Source organism: Narcine bancroftii, unplaced genomic scaffold (assembly GCF_036971445.1).
Source record: "Narcine bancroftii isolate sNarBan1 unplaced genomic scaffold, sNarBan1.hap1 Scaffold_159, whole genome shotgun sequence".
Classification (NCBI taxonomy): Eukaryota; Metazoa; Chordata; class Chondrichthyes; order Torpediniformes; family Narcinidae; genus Narcine; species Narcine bancroftii.
This window is the reverse complement of record NW_027211894.1, coordinates 867,351-891,291: the sequence shown is the minus strand read 5'-3', so window position 1 is coordinate 891,291 and position 23,941 is coordinate 867,351.

Sequence of the window (23,941 nt, the reverse complement as noted above, 5' to 3'; positions counted from 1 at the left end):
TTGATTCCCCACCTCTGATTCCCCAGCTCTGATTCCCCGCCTCTTATTCCCCGCATCTGATTCCATGCATCTGATTCCCACCCTCTGATTCCCAGCATCTGATTCCCAACCTCTGATTCCCCACCTCTGATTCCCCATATCCGATTCCTCGCCTCTGTTTCCCCGCCTCTGATTCCCCGCCTCTGATTCCCCATATCTGAATCCCCGCCTCTGTTTCCCCGTCTCTGATTCCCCGCCTCTGTTTCCCCATATCTAAGTCCCCGCCTCTGATTCCCCAACTTTGATTCCCCACCTCTGATTCCCCAGCTCTGATTCCCCGCCTCATATTCCCCACATCTGATTCCCCATACCTTATTCCCAGCCTCTGTTTCCCCGCCTCTGATTCCCCGCTTCTGTTTCCCCATATCTGATTCCCGGCCTCTGATTCCCCGCCTCTGATTCCCCGCCTCTGATTCCCTGCCTCTGATTCCCCATCTCCGATTCCGCACATCTGATTCCCTGCCTCTCATTCCCCGCCTCTGATTCCCCGCCTCTGATTCCAAGCCTCTGATCCCCTGCCTCTGATTCCCAACCTCTGATTCACTGCCTCTGATTCCCAACCTCTGATTCCCCACCTCTGATTCACGATATCTGATTCCCCGCCTCTGTTTCCCCGCCTCTGATTCCCCTCCTCTGATTCCCCAACTCTAATTCCCCGCCTCTGATTCCCCAGCTCTGATTCCCCGTGTTTGATTCCCTGCCTCTGATTCCCTGCCCTGATTCCCCATCTCTTTTTCACCGCCTTTGATTCGCCACCTCTGATTCCCCATATCTGATTCCCCGCCTCTGTTTCCCCGCCTCTGATTCCCTGCCCCAGTTTCCCCATATCTGATTCCCTGCCTCTGATTCCCCAACTCTGATTCCCCGCCTCTGATTGCCCAGCTCTGATTCCCCGCCTCTGATTTCCCGTATTTGATTCCCTGCCTCTGATTCCCGGCCTCAAATTCCCCATCTCTGATTCACCGCCTTTGATTCGCCACCTCTGATTCCACATATCTGATTCCCCACCTCTGTTTCCCCGCCTCTGATTCCCCGCCTCTGATTCTGATTCCCTGCCTCTGATTCCCCATCTCTGATTCCGCACATCTGATTCCCTGCCTCTGATTCCCCACCTCTGATTCCGCATATCTGATATCCCGCCTCTGTTTCCCCGCCTCTGATTCCCCGCTTCTGATTCTGATTCCCTGCCTCTGATTCCCCATCTCTGATTCCGCACATCTGATTCCCTGCCTCTGATTCCCCACCTCTTATTCCCCATATCTGATATCCCACCTCTTTTTCCCCGCCTCTGATTCCCCGCCTCTGTTTCCCCATATCTAATTCCCAACCTCTGATGCCCCAACTCTGATTCCCTGCCTCTGATTCCCCGCGTTCTATTCCCTGCCTCTGATTGGCCTGTGATTCCCCATCTCTGATTCACCACCTCTGATTCCCCACCTCTGATTCCCCATATCTAATTCCCCGCCTCTGTTTGCCTGCCTCTGATTCCCCGCCTCTGTTTCCCCATATCTGATTCCCCGCCTCTGAATCACCAACTCTGATTCCCTGCCTCTGATTCCCCAGCTCTGATTCCCCGCCTTTGATTCCCCCGTCTGATTCCCAGCCTCTGAAACCCCGTGTCTGATTTCTTGCCTCTGATTCCCCGCCTCTGATTCCCCATCTCTGATTCACAGCCTCTGATTCCCCACCTCTGATTCGCCATCTCTGATTCCGCACATCTGATTCCCTGCCTCTGATTCCCCGACTCTGATCCCCACCTCTGATTCCCCAGCTCTGATTCCCCGCCTCTGATTCCCCAACTCTGATTCCCCGCCTCTGATTCCCCAGCTCTGATTCCCCATCTCTGATTCACCGCCTTTGATTCGCCACCTCTGATTCCCCATATTATTCCTCGCCTCTGTTTCCCCGCCTCTGATTCCCCGCCTCTGATACCCCATATCTCATTCCCCGCCTCTGATTCCCCATCTCTGATTCCCGGACTCTGATTCCCCACCTCTGATTCCCGGCCTCTTATTCCCGGCATCTGATTCCGGCCTCTGATTCCCGGTCTCTGATTCCCTGCTTCTGATTCCCCATCTCTGATTCCGCAAATCTAATTCCCTGCCTCTGATTCCCCACCTCTGATTCCCCATATCTGATTCCCCGCCTCTGTTTCCCCGCCTCTGATTCCCCGCCTCTGTTTCCCCATATCTAAGTCCCGGCCTCTGATTCCCCAACTTTGATTCCCCACCTCTGATTCCCCAGCTCTGATTCCCCGCCTCTTATTCCCCGCATCTGATTCCATGCATCTGATTCCCAGCCTCTGATTCCCAGCATCTGATTCCCAACCTCTGATTCCCCACCTCTGATTCCCCATATCTGATTCCTTGCCTCTGTTTCCCCGCCTCTGATTCCCCGCCTCTGATTCCCCATACCTGAATCCCCGCCTCTGTATCCCCGTCTCTGATTCCCCGCCTCTGTTTCCCCATATCTAAGTCCCCGCCTCTGATTCCCCAACTTTGATTCCCCACCTCTGATTCCCCAGCTCTGATTCCCCGCCTCTGATTCCCCACATCTGATTCCCCATACCTTATTCCCAGCCTCTGTTTCCCCGCCTCTGATTCCCCGCTTCTGTTTCCCCATATCTGATACCCGGGCTCTGATTCCCCGCCTCTGATTCCCCGCCTCTGATTCCCTGCCTCTGATTCCCCATCTCCGATTCCGCACATCTGATTCCCTGCCTCTCATTCCCAGCCTTGATTCCCCGCCTCTGATTCCAAGCCTCTGATCCCCTGCCTCTGATTCCCAACCTCTGATTCCCCATCTCTGATTCCCCATATCTGATTCCCAGCCTCTGTTTCCCCGCCTCTGATTCCCCTCCTCTGATTCCCCAACTCTAATTCCCCGCTTCTGATTCCCCAGCTCTGATTCCCCGTGTTTGATTCCCTGCCTCTGATTCCCTGCCCTGATTCCCCATCTCTGTTTCACCGCCTTTGATTCGCCACCTCTGATTCCCCATATCTGATTCCCCGCCTCTGTTTCGCCGCCTCTGATTCGCTGCCTCTGATTCCCAACCTCTGATTCCACACCTCTGATTCCCCATATCTGATTCCCCGCCTCTGTTTCCCCGCCTCTGATTCCCTGCCCTTGTTTCCCCATATCTGATTCCCTGCCTCTGATTCCCCAACTCTGATTCCCCGCCTCTGATTCCCCAGCTCTGATTCCCCACCCCTGATTTCCCGTGTTTGATTCCCTGCCTCTGATTCCCCGCCTCTGATTCCCCATCTCTGATTCACCGCCTTTGATTCGCCACCTCTGATTCCACATATCTGATTCCCCACCTCTGTTTCCCCGCCTCTGATTCCCCGCCTCTGATTCTCCATATCTCATTTTCCGCCTCTGAATCCCCATCTCTGATTCCCGGACTCTGATTCCCCACCTCTGATTCCCGGCCTCTTATTCCCAGCATCTGATTCCCGGCCTCTGATTCCCCACCTCTGTTTCCCCAGCTCTGATTCCCCGCCCCTGATTCCCCGCATCTGATTCCCTGCATCTGATTCCAAGCCTCTGATTCCCTGCCTCTGATTCCCAACCTCTGATTCACCACCTCTGATTCCCCATATCTGAATCCCCGCCTCTGTTTCCCCGCCTCTGATTCCCCACCTCTGTTTCCCCATATCTGATTCCCGGCCTCTGATTCCCCGCCTCTGATTCCCCGCCTCTGATTCCCTGCCTCTGATTCCCCATCTCCGATTCCGCACATCTGATTCCCTGCCTCTGATTCCCCGCCTCTGATTCCCCGCCTCTGATTCCCTGCCTCTGATTCCCAACCTCTGATTCCCCACCTCTGATTCCCGATATCTGATTCCCCGCCTCTGTTTCCCCGCCTCTGATTCCCCTCCTCTGATTCCCCAACTCTAATTCCCCGCCTCTGATTCCCCGTGTTTGATTCCCTGCCTCTGATTCCCTGCCCTGATTCCCCATCTCTTTTTCACCGCCTTTGATTCGCCACCTCTGATTCCCCATATCTGATTCCCCGCCTCTGTTTCCCCGCCTCTGATTCCCTGCCCCAGTTTCCCCATATCTGATTCCCTGCCTCTGATTCCCCAACTCTGATTCCCCGCCTCTGATTCCCCAGCTCTGATTCCCCGCCTCTGATTTCCCGTATTTGATTCCCTGCCTCTGATTCCCGGCCTCTGATTCCCCATCTCTGATTCACCGCCTTTGATTCGCCACCTCTGATTCCACATATCTGATTCCCCACCTCTGTTTCCCCACCTCTGATTCCCCGCCTCTGATTCTGATTCCCTGCCTCTGATTCCCCATCTCTGATTCCGCACATCTGATTCCCTGCCTCTGATTCCCCACCTCTGATTCCGCATATCTGATATCCCGCCTCTGTTTCCCCGCCTCTGATTCCCCGCTTCTGATTCTGATTCCCTGCCTCTGATTCCCCATCTCTGATTCCGCACATCTGATTCCCTGCCTCTGATTCCCCACCTCTGATTCCCCATATCTGATATCCCGCCTCTGTTTCCCCGCCTTTGATTCCCCGCCTCTGTTTCCCCATATCTAATTCCCAACCTCTGATGCCCCAACTCTGATTCCCTGCCTCTGATTCCCCGCGTTCTATTCCCTGCCTCTGATTGGCCTGTGATTCCCCATCTCTGATTCACCACCTCTGATTCCCCACCTCTGATTCCCCATATCTAATTCCCCGCCTCTGTTTGCCCGCCTCTGATTCCCCGCCTCTGTTTCCCCATATCTGATTCCCCGCCTCTGAATCCCCAACTCTGATTCCCTGCCTCTGATTCGCCAGCTCTGATTCCCCGCCTTTGATTCCCCCGTCTGATTCCCAGCCTCTGAAACCCCGTGTCTGATTTCTTGCCTCTGATTCCCCGCCTCTGATTCCCCATCTCTGATTCACAGTCTCTGATTCCCCACCTCTGATTCGCCATCTCTGATTCCGCACATCTGATTCCCTGCCTCTGATTCCCCGACTCTGATCCCCACCTCTGATTCCCCAGCTCTGATTCCCCGCCTCTGATTCCCCAACTCTGATTCCCCGCCTCTGATTCCCCAGCTCTGATTCCCCGCCTCTGATTCCCCGTGTTTGATTCCCTGCCTCTGATTCCCCGCCTCTGATTCCCCATCTCTGATTCACCGCCTTTGATTAGCCACCTCTGATTCCCCATATCTGATTCCTCGCCTCTGTTTCCCCGCCTCTGATTCCCCGCCTCTGATACCCCATATCTCATTCCCCGCCTCTGATTCCCCATCTCTGATTCCCGGACTCTGATTCCCCACCTCTGATTCCCGGCCTCTTATTCCCGGCATCTGATTCCGGCCTCTGATTCCCGGTCTCTGATTCCCTGCTTCTGATTCCCCATCTCTGATTCCGCAAATCTAATTCCCTGCCTCTGATTCCCCACCTCTGATTCCCCATATCTGATTCCCCGCCTCTGTTTCCCCGCCTCTGATTCCCCGCCTCTGTTTCCCCATATCTAAGTCCCGGCCTCTGATTCCCCAACTTTGATTCCCCACCTCTGATTCCCCAGCTCTGATTCCCCGCCTCTTATTCCCCGCATCTGATTCCATGCATCTGATTCCCAGCCTCTGATTCCCAGCATCTGATTCCCAACCTCTGATTCCCCACCTCTGATTCCCCATATCTGATTCCTCGCCTCTGTTTCCCCGCCTCTGATTCCCCGCCTCTGATTCCCCATATCTGAATCCCCGCCTCTGTTTCCCCGTCTCTGATTCCCCGCCTCTGTTTCCCCATATCTAAGTCCCCGCCTCTGATTCCCCAACTTTGATTCCCCACCTCTGATTCCCCAGCTCTGATTCCCCGCCTCTGATTCCCCACATCTGATTCCCCATACCTTATTCCCAGCCTCTGTTTCCCCGCCTCTGATTCCCCGCTTCTGTTTCCCCATATCTGATTCCCGGCCTCTGATTCCCCGCCTCTGATTCCCCGCCTCTGATTCCCTGCCTCTGATTCCCCATCTCCGATTCCGCACATCTGATTCCCTGCCTCTCATTCCCCGCCTCTGATTCCCCATCTCCGATTCCGCACATCTGATTCCCTGCCTCTGATTCCCCGCCTCTGTTTCCCCGCCTCTGATTCCCCTCCTCTGATTCCCCAACTCTAATTCCCCGCCTCTGATTCCCCAGCTCTGATTCCCCGTGTTTGATTCCCTGCCTCTGATTCCCTGCCCTGATTCCCCATCTCTGTTTCACCGCCTTTGATTCGCCACCTCTGATTCCCCATATCTGATTCCCCGCCTCTTTTTCGCCGCCTCTGATTCGCTGCCTCTGATTCCCAACCTCTGATTCCACACCTCTGATTCCCCATATCTGATTCCCCGCCTCTGTTTCCCCGCCTCTGATTCCCTGCCCTTGTTTCCCCATATCTGATTCCCTGCCTCTGATTCCCCAACCCTGATTTCCCGTGTTTGATTCCCTGCCTCTGATTCCCCGCCTCTGATTCCCCATCTCTGATTCACCGCCTTTGATTCGCCACCTCTGATTCCACATATCTGATTCCCCACCTCTGTTTCCCCGCCTCTGATTCCCCGCCTCTGATTCTCCATATCTCATTTTCCGCCTCTGAATCCCCATCTCTGATTCCCGGACTCTGATTCCCCACCTCTGATTCCCGGCCTCTTATTCCCAGCATCTGATTCCCGGCCTCTGATTCCCCACCTCTGTTTCCCCAGCTCTGATTCCCCGCCCCTGATTCCCCGCATCTGATTCCCTGCATCTGATTCCAAGCCTCTGATTCCCTGCCTCTGATTCCCAACCTCTGATTCACCACCTCTGATTCCCCATATCTGAATCCCCGCCTCTGTTTCCCCGCCTCTGATTCCCCACCTCTGTTTCCCCATATCTGATTCCCGGCCTCTGATTCCCCGCCTCTGATTCCCCGCCTCTGATTCCCTGCCTCTGATTCCCCATCTCCGATTCCGCACATCTGATTCCCTGCCTCTGATTCCTCGCCTCTGATTCCCCGCCTCTGATTCCCTGCCTCTGATTCCCAACCTCTGATTCCCCACCTCTGATTCCCGATATCTGATTCCCCGCCTCTGTTTCCCCGCCTCTGATTCCCCTCCTCTGATTCCCCAACTCTAATTCCCCGCCTCTGATTCACCAGCTCTGATTCCCCGTGTTTGATTCCCTGCCTCTGATTCCCTGCCCTGATTCCCCATCTCTTTTTCACCGCCTTTGATTCGCCACCTCTGATTCCCCATATCTGATTCCCCGCCTCTGTTTCCCCGCCTCTGATTCCCTGCCCCAGTTTCCCCATATCTGATTCCCTGCCTCTGATTCCCCAACTCTGATTCCCCGCCTCTGATTCCCCAGCTCTGATTCCCCGCCTCTGATTTCCCGTATTTGATTCCCTGCCTCTGATTCCCGGCCTCTGGTTCCCCATCTCTGATTCACCGCCTTTGATTCGCCACCTCTGATTCCACATATCTGATTCCGCACCTCTGTTTCCCCACCTCTGATTCCCCGCCTCTGATTCTGATTCCCTGCCTCTGATTCCCCATCTCTGATTCCGCACATCTGATTCCCTGCCTCTGATTCCCCACCTCTGATTCCGCATATCTGATATCCCGCCTCTGTTTCCCCGCCTCTGATTCCCCGCTTCTGATTCTGATTCCCTGCCTCTGATTCCCCATCTCTGATTCCGCACATCTGATTCCCTGCCTCTGATTCCCCACCTCTGATTCCCCATATCTGATATCCCGCCTCTGTTTCCCCGCCTCTGATTCCCCGCCTCTGTTTCCCCATATCTAATTCCCAACCTCTGATGCCCCAACTCTGATTCCCTGCCTCTGATTCCCCGCGTTCTATTCCCTGCCTCTGATTGGCCTGTGATTCCCCATCTCTGATTCATCACCTCTGATTCCCCACCTCTGATTCCCCATATCTAATTCCCCGCCTCTGTTTGCCCGCCTCTGATTCCCCGCCTCTGTTTCCCCATATCTGATTCCCCGCCTCTGAATCCCCAACTCTGATTCCCTGCCTCTGATTCCCCAGCTCTGATTCCCCGCCTTTGATTCCCCCGTCTGATTCCCAGCCTCTGAAACCCCGTGTCTGATTTCTTGCCTCTGATTCCCCGCCTCTGATTCCCCATCTCTGATTCACAGCCTCTGATTCCCCACCTCTGATTCGCCATCTCTGATTCCGCACATCTGATTCCCTGCCTCTGATTCCCCGACTCTGATCCCCACCTCTGATTCCCCAGCTCTGATTCCCCGCCTCTGATTCCCCAACTCTGATTCCCCGCCTCTGATTCCCCAGCTCTGATTCCCCGCCTCTGATTCCCCGTGTTTGATTCCCTGCCTCTGATTCCCCGCCTCTGATTCCCCATCTCTGATTCACCGCCTTTGATTAGCCACCACTGATTCCCCATATCTGATTCCTCGCCTCTGTTTCCCCGCCTCTGATTCCCCGCCTCTGATACCCCATATCTCATTCCCCGCCTCTGATTCCCCATCTCTGATTCCCGGACTCTGATTCCCCACCTCTGATTCCCGGCCTCTTATTCCCGGCATCTGATTCCGGCCTCTGATTCCCGGTCTCTGATTCCCTGCTTCTGATTCCCCATCTCTGATTCCGCAAATCTAATTCCCTGCCTCTGATTCCCCACCTCTGATTCCCCATATCTGATTCCCCGCCTCTGTTTCCCCGCCTCTGATTCCCCGCCTCTGTTTCCCCATATCTAAGTCCCGGCCTCTGATTCCCCAACTTTGATTCCCCACCTCTGATTCCCGAGCTCTGATTCCCCGCCTCTTATTCCCCGCATCTGATTCCATGCATCTGATTCCCACCCTCTGATTCCCAGCATCTGATTCCCAACCTCTGATTCCCCACCTCTGATTCCCCATATCTGATTCCTCGCCTCTGTTTCCCCGCCTCTGATTCCCCGCCTCTGATTCCCCATATCTGAATCCCCGCCTCTGTTTCCCCGTCTCTGATTCCCCGCCTCTGTTTCCCCATATCTAAGTCCCCGCCTCTGATTCCCCAACTTTGATTCCCCACCTCTGATTCCCCAGCTCTGATTCCCCGCCTCTGATTCCCCACATCTGATTCCCCATACCTTATTCCCAGCCTCTGTTTCCCCGCCTCTGATTCCCCGCTTCTGTTTCCCCATATCTGATTCCCGGCCTCTGATTCCCCGCCTCTGATTCCCCGCCTCTGATTCCCTGCCTCTGATTCCCCATCTCCGATTCCGCACATCTGATTCCCTGCCTCTCATTCCCCGCCTCTGATTCCCCGCCTCTGATTCCAAGCCTCTGATCCCCTGCCTCTGATTCCCAACCTCTGATTCACTGCCTCTGATTCCCAACCTCTGATTCCCCACCTCTGATTCACGATATCTGATTCCCCGCCTCTGTTTCCCCGCCTCTGATTCCCCTCCTCTGATTCCCCAACTCTAATTCCCCGCCTCTGATTCCCCAGCTCTGATTCCCCGTGTTTGATTCCCTGCCTCTGATTCCCTGCCCTGATTCCCCATCTCTTTTTCACCGCCTTTGATTCGCCACCTCTGATTCCCCATATCTGATTCCCCGCCTCTGTTTCCCCGCCTCTGATTCCCTGCCCCAGTTTCCCCATATCTGATTCCCTGCCTCTGATTCCCCAACTCTGATTCCCCGCCTCTGATTGCCCAGCTCTGATTCCCCGCCTCTGATTTCCCGTATTTGATTCCCTGCCTCTGATTCCCGGCCTCAAATTCCCCATCTCTGATTCACCGCCTTTGATTCGCCACCTCTGATTCCACATATCTGATTCCCCACCTCTGTTTCCCCGCCTCTGATTCCCCGCCTCTGATTCTGATTCCCTGCCTCTGATTCCCCATCTCTGATTCCGCACATCTGATTCCCTGCCTCTGATTCCCCACCTCTGATTCCGCATATCTGATATCCCGCCTCTGTTTCCCCGCCTCTGATTCCCCGATTCTGATTCTGATTCCCTGCCTCTGATTCCCCATCTCTGATTCCGCACATCTGATTCCCTGCCTCTGATTCCCCACCTCTTATTCCCCATATCTGATATCCCACCTCTGTTTCCCCGCCTCTGATTCCCCGCCTCTGTTTCCCCATATCTAATTCCCAACCTCTGATGCCCCAACTCTGATTCCCTGCCTCTGATTCCCCGCGTTCTATTCCCTGCCTCTGATTGGCCTGTGATTCCCCATCTCTGATTCACCACCTCTGATTCCCCGCCTCTGAATCCCCAACTCTGATTCCCTGCCTCTGATTCCCCAGCTCTGATTCCCCGCCTTTGATTCCCCCGTCTGATTCCCAGCCTCTGAAACCCCGTGTCTGATTTCTTGCCTCTGATTCCCCGCCTCTGATTCCCCATCTCTGATTCACAGCCTCTGATTCCCCACCTCTGATTCGCCATCTCTGATTCCGCACATCTGATTCCCTGCCTCTGATTCCCCGACTCTGATCCCCACCTCTGATTCCCCAGCTCTGATTCCCCGCCTCTGATTCCCCAACTCTGATTCCCCGCCTCTGATTCCCCAGCTCTGATTCCCCATCTCTGATTCACCGCCTTTGATTCGCCACCTCTGATTCCCCATATCTGATTCCTCGCCTCTGTTTCCCCGCCTCTGATTCCCCGCCTCTGATACCCCATATCTCATTCCCCGCCTCTGATTCCCCATCTCTGATTCCCGGACTCTGATTCCCCACCTCTGATTCCCGGCCTCTTATTCCCGGCATCTGATTCCGGCCTCTGATTCCCGGTCTCTGATTCCCTGCTTCTGATTCCCCATCTCTGATTCCGCAAATCTAATTCCCTGCCTCTGATTCCCCACCTCTGATTCCCCATATCTGATTCCCCGCCTCTGTTTCCCCGCCTCTGATTCCCCGCCTCTGTTTCCCCATATCTAAGTCCCGGCCTCTGATTCCCCAACTTTGATTCCCCACCTCTGATTCCCCAGCTCTGATTCCCCGCCTCTTATTCCCCGCATCTGATTCCATGCATCTGATTCCCAGCCTCTGATTCCCAGCATCTGATTCCCAACCTCTGATTCCCCACCTCTGATTCCCCATATCTGATTCCTTGCCTCTGTTTCCCCGCCTCTGATTCCCCGCCTCTGATTCCCCATATCTGAATCCCCGCCTCTGTATCCCCGTCTCTGATTCCCCGCCTCTGTTTCCCCATATCTAAGTCCCCGCCTCTGATTCCCCAACTTTGATTCCCCACCTCTGATTCCCCAGCTCTGATTCCCCGCCTCTGATTCCCCACATCTGATTCCCCATACCTTATTCCCAGCCTCTGTTTCCCCGCCTCTGATTCCCCGCTTCTGTTTCCCCATATCTGATTCGCGGGCTCTGATTCCCCGCCTCTGATTCCCCGCCTCTGATTCCCTGCCTCTGATTCCCCATCTCCGATTCCGCACATCTGATTCCCTGCCTCTCATTCCCAGCCTTGATTCCCCGCCTCTGATTCCAAGCCTCTGATCCCCTGCCTCTGATTCCCAAACTCTGATTCCCCACCTCTGATTCCCCATATCTGATTCCCAGCCTCTGTTTCCCCGCCTCTGATTCCCCGCCTCTGATTCACCAGCTCTGATTCCCCGTGTTTGATTCCCTGCCTCTGATTCCCTGCCCTGATTCCCCATCTCTTTTTCACCGCCTTTGATTCGCCACCTCTGATTCCCCATATCTGATTCCCCGCCTCTGTTTCCCCGCCTCTGATTCCCTGCCCCAGTTTCCCCATATCTGATTCCCTGCCTCTGATTCCCCAACTCTGATTCCCCGCCTCTGAATCCCCAGCTCTGATTCCCCGCCTCTGATTTCCCGTATTTGATTCCCTGCCTCTGATTCCCGGCCTCTGGTTCCCCATCTCTGATTCACCGCCTTTGATTCGCCACCTCTGATTCCACATATCTGATTCCGCACCTCTGTTTCCCCACCTCTGATTCCCCGCCTCTGATTCTGATTCCCTGCCTCTGATTCCCCATCTCTGATTCCGCACATCTGATTCCCTGCCTCTGATTCCCCACCTCTGATTCCGCATATCTGATATCCCGCCTCTGTTTCCCCGCCTCTGATTCCCCGCTTCTGATTCTGATTCCCTGCCTCTGATTCCCCATCTCTGATTCCGCACATCTGATTCCCTGCCTCTGATTCCCCACCTCTGATTCCCCATATCTGATATCCCGCCTCTGTTTCCCCGCCTCTGATTCCCCGCCTCTGTTTCCCCATATCTAATTCCCAACCTCTGATGCCCCAACTCTGATTCCCTGCCTCTGATTCCCCGCGTTCTATTCCCTGCCTCTGATTGGCCTGTGATTCCCCATCTCTGATTCATCACCTCTGATTCCCCACCTCTGATTCCCCATATCTAATTCCCCGCCTCTGTTTGCCCGCCTCTGATTCCCCGCCTCTGTTTCCCCATATCTGATTCCCCGCCTCTGAATCCCCAACTCTGATTCCCTGCCTCTGATTCCCCAGCTCTGATTCCCCGCCTTTGATTCCCCCGTCTGATTCCCAGCCTCTGAAACCCCGTGTCTGATTTCTTGCCTCTGATTCCCCGCCTCTGATTCCCCATCTCTGATTCACAGCCTCTGATTCCCCACCTCTGATTCGCCATCTCTGATTCCGCACATCTGATTCCCTGCCTCTGATTCCCCGACTCTGATCCCCACCTCTGATTCCCCAGCTCTGATTCCCCGCCTCTGATTCCCCAACTCTGATTCCCCGCCTCTGATTCCCCATCTCTGATTCACAGCCTCTGATTCCCCACCTCTGATTCGCCATCTCTGATTCCGCACATCTGATTCCCTGCCTCTGATTCCCCGACTCTGATCCCCACCTCTGATTCCCCAGCTCTGATTCCCCGCCTCTGATTCCCCAACTCTGATTCCCCGCCTCTGATTCCCCAGCTCTGATTCCCCATCTCTGATTCACCGCCTTTGATTCGCCACCTCTGATTCCCCATATCTGATTCCTCGCCTCTGTTTCCCCGCCTCTGATTCCCCGCCTCTGATACCCCATATCTCATTCCCCGCCTCTGATTCCCCATCTCTGATTCCCGGACTCTGATTCCCCACCTCTGATTCCCGGCCTCTTATTCCCGGCATCTGATTCCGGCCTCTGATTCCCGGTCTCTGATTCCCTGCTTCTGATTCCCCATCTCTGATTCCGCAAATCTAATTCCCTGCCTCTGATTCCCCACCTCTGATTCCCCATATCTGATTCCCCGCCTCTGTTTCCCCGCCTCTGATTCCCCGCCTCTGTTTCCCCATATCTAAGTCCCGGCCTCTGATTCCCCAACTTTGATTCCCCACCTCTGATTCCCCAGCTCTGATTCCCCGCCTCTTATTCCCCGCATCTGATTCCATGCATCTGATTCCCAGCCTCTGATTCCCAGCATCTGATTCCCAACCTCTGATTCCCCACCTCTGATTCCCCATATCTGATTCCTTGCCTCTGTTTCCCCGCCTCTGATTCCCCGCCTCTGATTCCCCATATCTGAATCCCCGCCTCTGTATCCCCGTCTCTGATTCCCCGCCTCTGTTTCCCCATATCTAAGTCCCCGCCTCTGATTCCCCAACTTTGATTCCCCACCTCTGATTCCCCAGCTCTGATTCCCCGCCTCTGATTCCCCACATCTGATTCCCCATACCTTATTCCCAGCCTCTGTTTCCCCGCCTCTGATTCCCCGCTTCTGTTTCCCCATATCTGATTCGCGGGCTCTGATTCCCCGCCTCTGATTCCCCGCCTCTGATTCCCTGCCTCTGATTCCCCATCTCCGATTCCGCACATCTGATTCCCTGCCTCTCATTCCCAGCCTTGATTCCCCGCCTCTGATTCCAAGCCTCTGATCCCCTGCCTCTGATTCCCAAACTCTGATTCCCCACCTCTGATTCCCCATATCTGATTCCCAGCCTCTGTTTCCCCGCCTCTGATTCCCCGCCTCTGTTTCCCCATATCTGATTCCCGGCCTCTGATTCCCCGCCTCTGATTCCCTGCCTCTGATTCCCCATCACCGATTCCGCACATCTGATTCCCTGCCTCTGATTCCCCGCCTCTGATTCCCCGCCGCAGATTCCCTGCCTCTGATTTCCAACCTCTGATTCCCCACCTCTGATTCCCCGTGTTTGATTCCCCGCCTCTGTTTCCCCACCACTGATTCCCCGCCTCTGATTCCCCAACTCTAATTCCCCGCCTCCGATTCCCCATATCTGATTCCCCGCCTCTGTTTCCCCGCCTCTGATTCCCCGCCCCTGTTTCCCCATATCTGATTCCCTGACTCTGATTCCCCAACTTTGATTCCCAGCCTCTGATTCCCCAGCTCTGATTCCCCGCCTCTGATTCCCCGTGTTTGATTCCCTGCCTCTGATTCCCCGCCTCTGATTCCCCATCTCTGATTCACCGCCTTTGATTCGCCACCTCTGATTCCCCATATCTGATTCCCCACCTCTGTTTCCCCGCCTCTGATTCCCCGCCTCTGATTCTCCATATCTCATTCCCCGCCTCTGACTCCCCATCTCTGATTCCCGGACTCTGATTCCCCACCTCTGATTCCCGGCCTCTTATTCCCAGCATCTGATTCCAGGCCTCTGATTCCCGGCCTCTGATTCTGATTCCCTGCCTCTGATTCCCCATCTCTGATTCCGCACATCTGATTACCTGCCTCTGATTCCCCACGTCTGATTCCCCAAATCTGATTCCCCGCCTCTGTTTCCACGCCTCTGATTCCCCGCCTCTGTTTCCCCATATCTAATTCCTCACCTCTGATGCCCCAACTCTGATTCCCCGCCTCTGATTCCACAGCTCTGATTCCCCACCTCTGATTCCCCGCATCCGATTCCCCATATCTGATTCCCCGCCTCTGTTTCCCCGCCCCTGATTCCCCGCCTATGTTTCCCCATATCTGATTATCCGCCTCTGATTCCCAACTATGATTCCCCGCCTCTGAATCCCCGCGTCTGATTCCCTGCCTCTGCTTCCCCGCCTCTGATTCCCCAACTCTGATTCCCCGCCTCTGATTCCCCAGCTCTGATTCCCCGCCTCTGATTCCCCGTGTTTGATTCCCTGCCTCTGATTCCCGGCCTCTGATTCCCCATCTCTGATTCACCGCCTTTGATTCGCCACCTCTGATTCCCCATATCTGATTCCCCGCATCTGTTTCCCCGCCTCTGATTCCCCGCCTCTGATTCCCCATATCTCATTCCCCGCCTCTGAATCCCCATCTCTGATTCCCCGACTCTGAATCCCCACCTCTGATTCCCGGCCTCTTATTCCCGGCATCTGATTCCGGCCTCTGATTCCCGGCCTCTGATTCCCTGCTTCTGATTCTGATTCCCTGCCTCTGATTCCCCATCTCTGATTCCGCACATCTGATTCCCTGCCTCTGATTCCCCACCTCTGATTCCCCATATCTGACTCCCCGCCTCTGTTTCCCCGCCTCTGATTCCCCGCCTCTGTTTCCCAATATCTAAGTCCCCTCCTCTGATTCCCCAACTCTGATTCCCCACCTCTGATTCCCCAGCTCTGATTCCCCGCCTCTGATTCCCCGCATCTGATTCCCTGCATCTGATTCCAAGCCTCTGATTCCCTGCCTCTGATTCCCAACCTCTGATTCCCCACCTCTGATTCTCCATATCTGATTCCCCGCCTCTGTTTCCCCGCCTCTGATTCCCCACCTCTGTTTCCCCATATCTGATTCCCGGCCTCTTATTCCCCGCCTCTGATTCCCCACCTCTGATTCCCTACCTCTGATTCCCCATCTCCGATTCCGCACATCTGATTCCCTGCCTCTGATTCCCCACCTCTGATTCCCTGCCTCTGATTCCGAACCTCTGATTCCCCACCTCTGATTCCCCATATCTGATTCCCCGCCTCTGTTTCCCCGCCTCTGATTCCCCTCCTCTGATTCCCCAACTCTAATTCCCTGCCTCTGATTCCCCAGCTCTGATTCCCCGTGTTTGATTCCCTGCCTCTGATTCCCTGCCCTGATTCCCCATCTCTGTTTCACCGCCTTTGATTCGCCACCTCTGATTCCCCATATCTGATTCCCCGCCTCTGTTTCGCCGCCTCTGATTCGCTGCCTCTGATTCCCAACCTCTTATTCCACACCTCTGATTCCCCATATCTGATTCCCCGCCTCTGTTTCCCCGCCTCTGATTCCCTGCCCTTGTTTCCCCATATCTGATTCCCTGCCTCTGATTCCCTAACTCTGATTCCCCGCCTCTGATGCCCCAGCTCTGATTCCCCGCCCCTGATTTCCCGTGTTTGATTCCCTGCCTCTGATTCCCCGCCTCTGATTCCCCATCTCTGATTCACCGCCTTTGATTCGCCACCTCTGATTCCACATATCTGATTCCCCACCTCTGTTTCCCCGCCTCTGATTCCCCGCCTCTGATTCTCCATATCTCATTTTCCGCCTCTGAATCCCCATCTCTGATTCCCGGACTCTGATTCCCCACCTCTGATTCCCGGCCTCTTATTCCCAGCATCTGATTCCCGGCCTCTGATTCCCGGCCTCTGATTCCGCGCTTCTGATTCTGATTCGCTGCCTCTGATTCCCCATCTCTGATTCCGCACATCTGATTCCCTGCCTCTGATTCCCCACCTCTGATTCCCCATATCTGATTTCCCGCCTCTGTTTCCCCGCCTCTGATTCCCCGCCTCTGTTTCCCCATATCTAATTCCCAACCTCTGATGCCCCAACTCTGATTCCCTGCCTCTGATTGCCCGCGTTCTATTCCCTGCCTCTGATTCCCCGCCTGTGATTCCCCATCTCTGATTCACCACCTCTGATTCCCCACCTCTGATTCCACAGCTCTGATTCCCCGCATCCGATTCCCCATATCTGATTCCCCGCCTCTGTTTCCCCGCCCCTGATTCCCCGCCTCTGTTTCCCCATATCTGATTATCCGCCTCTGATTCCCAACTATGATTCCCCGCCTCTGAATCCCCGCGTCTGATTCCCTGCCTCTGCTTCCCCGCCTCTGATTCCCCAACTCTGATTCCCCGCCTCTGATTCCCCAGCTCTGATTCCCCGCCTCTGATTCCCCGTGTTTGATTCCCTGCCTCTGATTCCCGGCCTCTGATTCCCTGCTTCTGATTCTGATTCCCTGCCTTTGATTCCCCATCTCTGATTCCGCACATCTGATTCCCTGCCTCTGATTCCCCATCTCTGATTCCCCATATCTGATTCCCCGCATCTGTTTCCCCGCCTCTGATTCCACGCCTCTGTTTCCCAATATCTAAGTCCCCGCCTCTGATTCCCCAACTCTGATTCCCCACCTCTGATTCCCCAGCTCTGATTCCCCGCCTCTGATTCCCCGCATCTGATTCCCTGCATCTGATTCCAAGCCTCTGATTCCCTGCCTCTGATTCCCAACCTCTGATTCCCCACCTCTGATTCCCCATATCTGATTCCCAGCCTCTGTTTCCCCGCCTCTGATTCCCCGCCTCTGTTTCCCCATATCTGATTCCCGGCCTCTGATTCCCCGCCTCTGATTCCCCGCCTCTGATTCCCTGCCTCTGATTCCCCATCTCCGATTCCGCACATCTGATTCCCTGCCTCCGATTCCCCGCCTCTGATTCCCCGCCTCTGATTCCCTGCCTCTGATTCCCAACCTCTGATTCCCCACCTCTGATTCCCCGTGTTTGATTCCCCGCCTCTGTTTCCCCACCTCTGATTCCCCGCCTCTGATTCCCCAACTCTAATTCCCCGCCTCTGATTCCCCATATCTAATTCCCCGCCTCTGTTTCCCCGCCTCTGATTCCCCGCCCCTGTTTCCCCATATCTGATTCCCTGCCTCTGATTCCACAACTTTGATTCCCAGCCTCTGATTCCCCCAGCTCTGATTCCCCGCCTCTGATTCTCCGTGTTTGATTCCCTGCCTCTGATTCCCCGCCTCTGATTCCCCATCTCTGATTCACCGCCTCTGATTCGCCACCTCTGATTTCCCATATCTGATTCCCCACCTCTGTTTCCCCGCCTCTGATTCCCCGCCTCTGATTCTCCATATCTCATTCCCCGCCTCTGAATCCCCATCTCTGACTCCCGGACTCTGATTCCCCACCTCTGATTCCCGGCCTCTTATTCCCAGCATCTGATTCCAGGCCTCTGATTCCCGGCCTCTGACTCCCCGCTTCTGATTCTGATTCCCTGCCTCTGATTCCCCATCTCTGATTCCGCACATCTGATTACCTGCCTCTGATTCCCCACCTCTGATTCCCCATATCTGATTCCCCGCCTCTGTTTCCTCGCCTCTGATTCCCCGCCTCTGTTTCCCCATATCTAATTCCCCACCTCTGATGCCCCAACTCTGATTCCCCGCCTCTGATTCCCCAGCTCTGATTCCCCGCCTCTGATTCCCCGCATTCGATTCCCCATATCTGATTCCCCGCCTCTGTTTCCCCGCCCCTGATTCCCCGCCTCTGATTCCCAACTATGATTCCCCGCGTTCTATTCCCTGCCTCTGATTCCCCGCCTGTGATTCCCCATCTCTGATTCACCACCTCTGATTCCCCACCACTGATTCCCCATATCTAATTCCCCGCCTCTGTTTGCCCGCCTCTGATTCCCCGCCTCTGTTTCCCCATATCTGATTCCCCGCCTCTGAATCCCCAACTCTGATTCCCTGCCTCTGAATCCCCAGCTTCATTCCCCGCCTTTGATTCCCCCCGTCTGATTCCCAGCCTCTGAATCCCCGTGTCCGATAACCTGCCTCTGATTCCCCACCTCTGATTCCCCATCTCTGATTCCGCACATCCGATTCCCTGCCTCTGATTCCCCGACTCTGATTCCCCACCTCTGATTCCCCAGCTCTGATTCCCCGCCTCTGATTCCCCAACTCTGATTCCCCGCCTCTGATTCCCCAGCTCTGATTCCCCGCCTCTGATTCCCCGTGTTTGATCCCCTGCCTCTGATTCCCGGCCTCTGATTCCCCATCTCTGATTCACCGCCTTTGATTCGCCACCTCTGATTCCCCTTATCTGATTCCTCGCCACTGTTTCCCCGCCTCTGATTCCCCGCCTCTGATTCCCCATATCTCATTCCCCGCCTCTGATTCGCCAGCTATGATTCCCCGCCTCTGATTCCCCGCGTCTGATTCCCTGCCTCTGATTCCCCGCCTCTGATTCCACATCTCTGATTCACCACCTCTGTTTCCCCGCGTCTGATTCCCCGCCTCTGATTCCCCATTTCTGATTCCCCATCTCTGATTCCCCAATTCTGATTCCCCGCCTCTGATTCCCCAGCTCTGATTCCTCGCCTCTGATTCCCTTCCTCTGATTCCCAACCACTCATTCCCCACCTCTGATTTCCCATATTGATTCCCTGCGTCTGATTCCCCGCCTCTGATTCCCCAACTCTGATTCCCCGCCTCTGATTCCCCAGCTCTGATTCCCCTCCTCTGATTCCCCGTGTTTGATTCCCTGCCTCTGATTCCCGGCCTCTGATTCCCCATCTCTGATTCACCGCCTTTGATTCGCCACCTCTGATTCCCCATATCTGATTCCCCGCCTCTGTTTCCCCGCCTCTGATTCCCGGACTCTGATTCCCCACCTCTGATTCCCGGCCTCTTATTCCCGGCATCTGATTCAGGCCTCTGATTCCCGGCCTCTGATTCCCTGCTTCTGATTCTGATTCCCTGCCTCTGATTCCCCATCTCTGATTCCGCACATCTGATTCCCTGCCTCTGATTCCCCACCTCTGATTCCCCATATCTGACTCCCCGCCTCTGTTTCCCCGTCTCTGATTCCCCGCCTCTGTTTCCCAATATATAAGTCCCCACCTCTGATTCCCCAACTCTGATTCCCCACCTCTGTTTCCCCAGCTCTGATTCCCCGCCCCTGATTCCCCGCATCTGATTCCCTGCATCTGATTCCAAGCCTCTGATTCCCTGCCTCTGATTCCCAACCTCTGATTCACCACCTCTGATTCCCCATATCTGAATCCCCGCCTCTGTTTCCCCGCCTCTGATTCCCCACCTCTGTTTCCCCATATCTGATTCCCGGCCTCTGATTCCCCGCCTCTGATTCCCCGCCTCTGATTCCCTGCCTCTGATTCCCCATCTCCGATTCCGCACATCTGATTCCCTGCCTCTGATTCCCCGCCTCTGATTCCCCGCCTCTGATTCCCTGCCTCTGATTCCCAACCTCTGATTCCCCACCTCTGATTCCCCATATCTGATTCCCCGCCTCTTATTCCCAGCATCTGATTCCAGGCCTCTGATTCCCGGCCTCTGACTCCCCGCTTCTGATTCTGATTCCCTGCCTCTGATTCCCCATCTCTGATTCCGCACATCTGATTACCTGCCTCTGATTCCCCACCTCTGATTCCCCATATCTGATTCCCCGCCTCTGTTTCCTCGCCTCTGATTCCCCGCCTCTGTTTCCCCATATCTAATTCCCCACCTCTGATGCCCCAACTCTGATTCCCCGCCTCTGATTCCCCAGCTCTGATTCCCCGCCTCTGATTCCCCGCATTCGATTCCCCATATCTGATTCCCCGCCTCTGTTTCCCCGCCCCTGATTCCCCGCCTCTGATTCCCAACTATGATTCCCCGCGTTCTATTCCCTGCCTCTGATTCCCCGCCTGTGATTCCCCATCTCTGATTCACCACCTCTGATTCCCCACCACTGATTCCCCATATCTAATTCCCCGCCTCTGTTTGCCCGCCTCTGATTCCCCGCCTCTGTTTCCCCATATCTGATTCCCGGCCTCTGAATCCCCAACTCTGATTCCCTGCCTCTGAATCCCCAGCTTCATTCCCCACCTTTGATTCCCCCCGTCTGATTCCCAGCCTCTGAATCCCCGTGTCCGATAACCTGCCTCTGATTCCCCACCTCTGATTCCCCATCTCTGATTCCGCACATCCGATTCCCTGCCTCTGATTCCCCGACTCTGATTCCCCACCTCTGATTCCCCAGCTCTGATTCCCCGCCTCTGATTCCCCAACTCTGATTCCCCGCCTCTGATTCCCCAGCTCTGATTCCCCGCCTATGATTCCCCGTGTTTGATCCCCTGCCTCTGATTCCCCGCCTCTGATTCCCCATCTCTGATTCACCGCCTTTGATTCGCCACCTCTGATTCCCCTTATCTGATTCCTCGCCACTGTTTCCCCGCCTCTGATTCCCCGCCTCTGATTCCCCATATCTCATTCCCCGCCTCTGATTCGCCAGCTATGATTCCCCGCCTCTGATTCCCCGCGTCTGATTCCCTGCCTCTGATTCCCCGCCTCTGATTCCACATCTCTGATTCACCACCTCTGTTTCCCCGCGTCTGATTCCCCGCCTCTGATTCCCCATTTCTGATTCCCCATCTCTGATTCCCCAATTCTGATTCCCCGCCTCTGATTCCCCAGCTCTGATTCCTCGCCTCTGATTCCCTTCCTCTGATTCCCAACCACTCATTCCCCACCTCTGATTTCCCATATTGATTCCCTGCGTCTGATTCCCCGCCTCTGATTCCCCAACTCTGATTCCCCGCCTCTGATTCCCCAGCTCTGATTCCCCTCCTCTGATTCCCCGTGTTTGATTCCCTGCCTCTGATTCCCGGCCTCTGATTCCCCATCTCTGATTCACCGCCTTTGATTCGCCACCTCTGATTCCCCATATCTGATTCCCCGCCTCTGTTTCCCCGCCTCTGATTCCCGGACTCTGATTCCCCACCACTGATTCCCGGCCTCTTATTCCCGGCATCTGATTCAGGCCTCTGATTCCCGGCCTCTGATTCCCTGCTTCTGATTCTGATTCCCTGCCTCTGATTCCCCATCTCTGATTCCGCACATCTGATTCCCTGCCTCTGATTCCCCACCTCTGATTCCCCATATCTGACTCCCCGCCTCTGTTTCCCCGCCTCTGATTCCCCGCCTCTGTTTCCCAATATATAAGTCCCCACCTCTGATTCCCCAACTCTGATTCCCCACCTCTGTTTCCCCAGCTCTGATTCCCCGCCCCTGATTCCCCGCATCTGATTCCCTGCATCTGATTCCAAGCCTCTGATTCCCTGCCTCTGATTCCCAACCTCTGATTCACCACCTCTGATTCCCCATATCTGAATCCCCGCCTCTGTTTCCCCGCCTCTGATTCCCCACCTCTGTTTCCCATTATCTAATTCCCGGCCTCTGATTCCCCGCCTCTGATTCCCCGCCTCTGATTCCCTGCCTCTGATTCCCCATCTCCGATTCCGCACATCTGATTCCCTGCCTCTGATTCCCCGCCTCTGATTCCCCGCCTCTGATTCCCTGCCTCTGATTCCCAAACTCTGATTCCCCACCTCTGATTCACGATATCTGATTCCCCGCCTCTGTTTCCCCGCCTCTGATTCCCCTCCTCTGATTCCCCAACTCTAATTCCCTGCCTCTGATTCCCCAGCTCTGATTCCCCGTGTTTGATTCCCTGCCTCTGATTCCCTGCCCTGATTCCCCATCTCTTTTTCACCGCCTTTGATTCGCCACCTCTGATTCCCCATATCTGATTCCCCGCCTCTGTTTCCCCGCCTCTGATTCCCTGCCCCAGTTTCCCCATATCTGATTCCCTGCCTCTGATTCCCCAACTCTGATTCCCCATATCTGATTCCCCACCTCTGTTTCCCCGCCTCTGATTCCCCGCCTCTGATTCTAAATATCTCATTCCCCGCCTCTGAATCCCCATCTCTGACTCCCGGACTCTGATTCCCCACCTCTGATTCCCGGCCTCTTATTCCCAGCATCTGATTCCAGGCCTCTGATTCCCGGCCTCTGACTCCCCGCTTCTGATTCTGATTCCCTGCCTCTGATTCCCCATCTCTGATTCCGCACATCTGATTACCTGCCTCTGATTCCCCACCTCTGATTCCCCATATCTGATTCCCCGCCTCTGTTTCCTCGCCTCTGATTCCCCGCCTCTGTTTCCCCATATCTAATTCCCCACCTCTGATGCCCCAACTCTGATTCCCCGCCTCTGATTCCCCAGCTCTGATTCCCCGCCTCTGATTCCCCGCATTCGATTCCCCATATCTGATTCCCCGCCTCTGTTTCCCCGCCCCTGATTCCCCGCCTCTGATTCCCAACTATGATTCCCCGCCTCTGATTCCCCAGCTCTGATTCCCAGCCTCTGATTCCCCGCGTTCTATTCCCTGCCTCTGATTCCCCGCCTGTGATTCCCCATCTCTGATTCACCACCTCTGATTCCCCACCACTGATTCCCCATATCTAATTCCCCGCCTCTGTTTGCCTGCCTCTGATTCCCCGCCTCTGTTTCCCCATATCTGATTCCCCGCCTCTGAATCCCCAACTCTGATTCCCTGCCTCTGAATCCCCAGCTTCATTCCCCGCCTTTGATTCCCCCCATCTGATTCCCAGCCTCTGAATCCCCGTGTCCGATAACCTGCCTCTGATTCCCCACCTCTGATTCCCCATCTCTGATTCCGCACATCCGATTCCCTGCCTCTGATTCCCCGACTCTGATTCCCCACCTCTGATTCCCCAGCTCTGATTCCCCGCCTCTGATTCCCCATCTCTGATTCACCGCCTTTGATTCGCCACCTCTGATTCCCCTTATCTGATTCCTCGCCACTGTTTCCCCGCCTCTGATTCCCCGCCTCTGATTCCCCATATCTCATTCCCCGCCTCTGATTCGCCAGCTATGATTCCCCGCCTCTGATTCCCCGCGTCTGATTCCCTGCCTCTGATTCCCCGCCTCTGATTCCACATCTCTGATTCACCACCTCTGTTTCCCCGCGTCTGATTCCCCTCCTCTGATTCCCCATTTCTGATTCCCCATCTCTGATTCCCCAATTCTGATTCCCCGCCTCTGATTCCCCAGCTCTGATTCCTCGCCTCTGATTCCCTTCCTCTGATTCCCAACCACTCATTCCCCACCTCTGATTTCCCATATTGATTCCCTGCGTCTGATTCCCCGCCTCTGATTCCCCAACTCTGATTCCCCGCCTC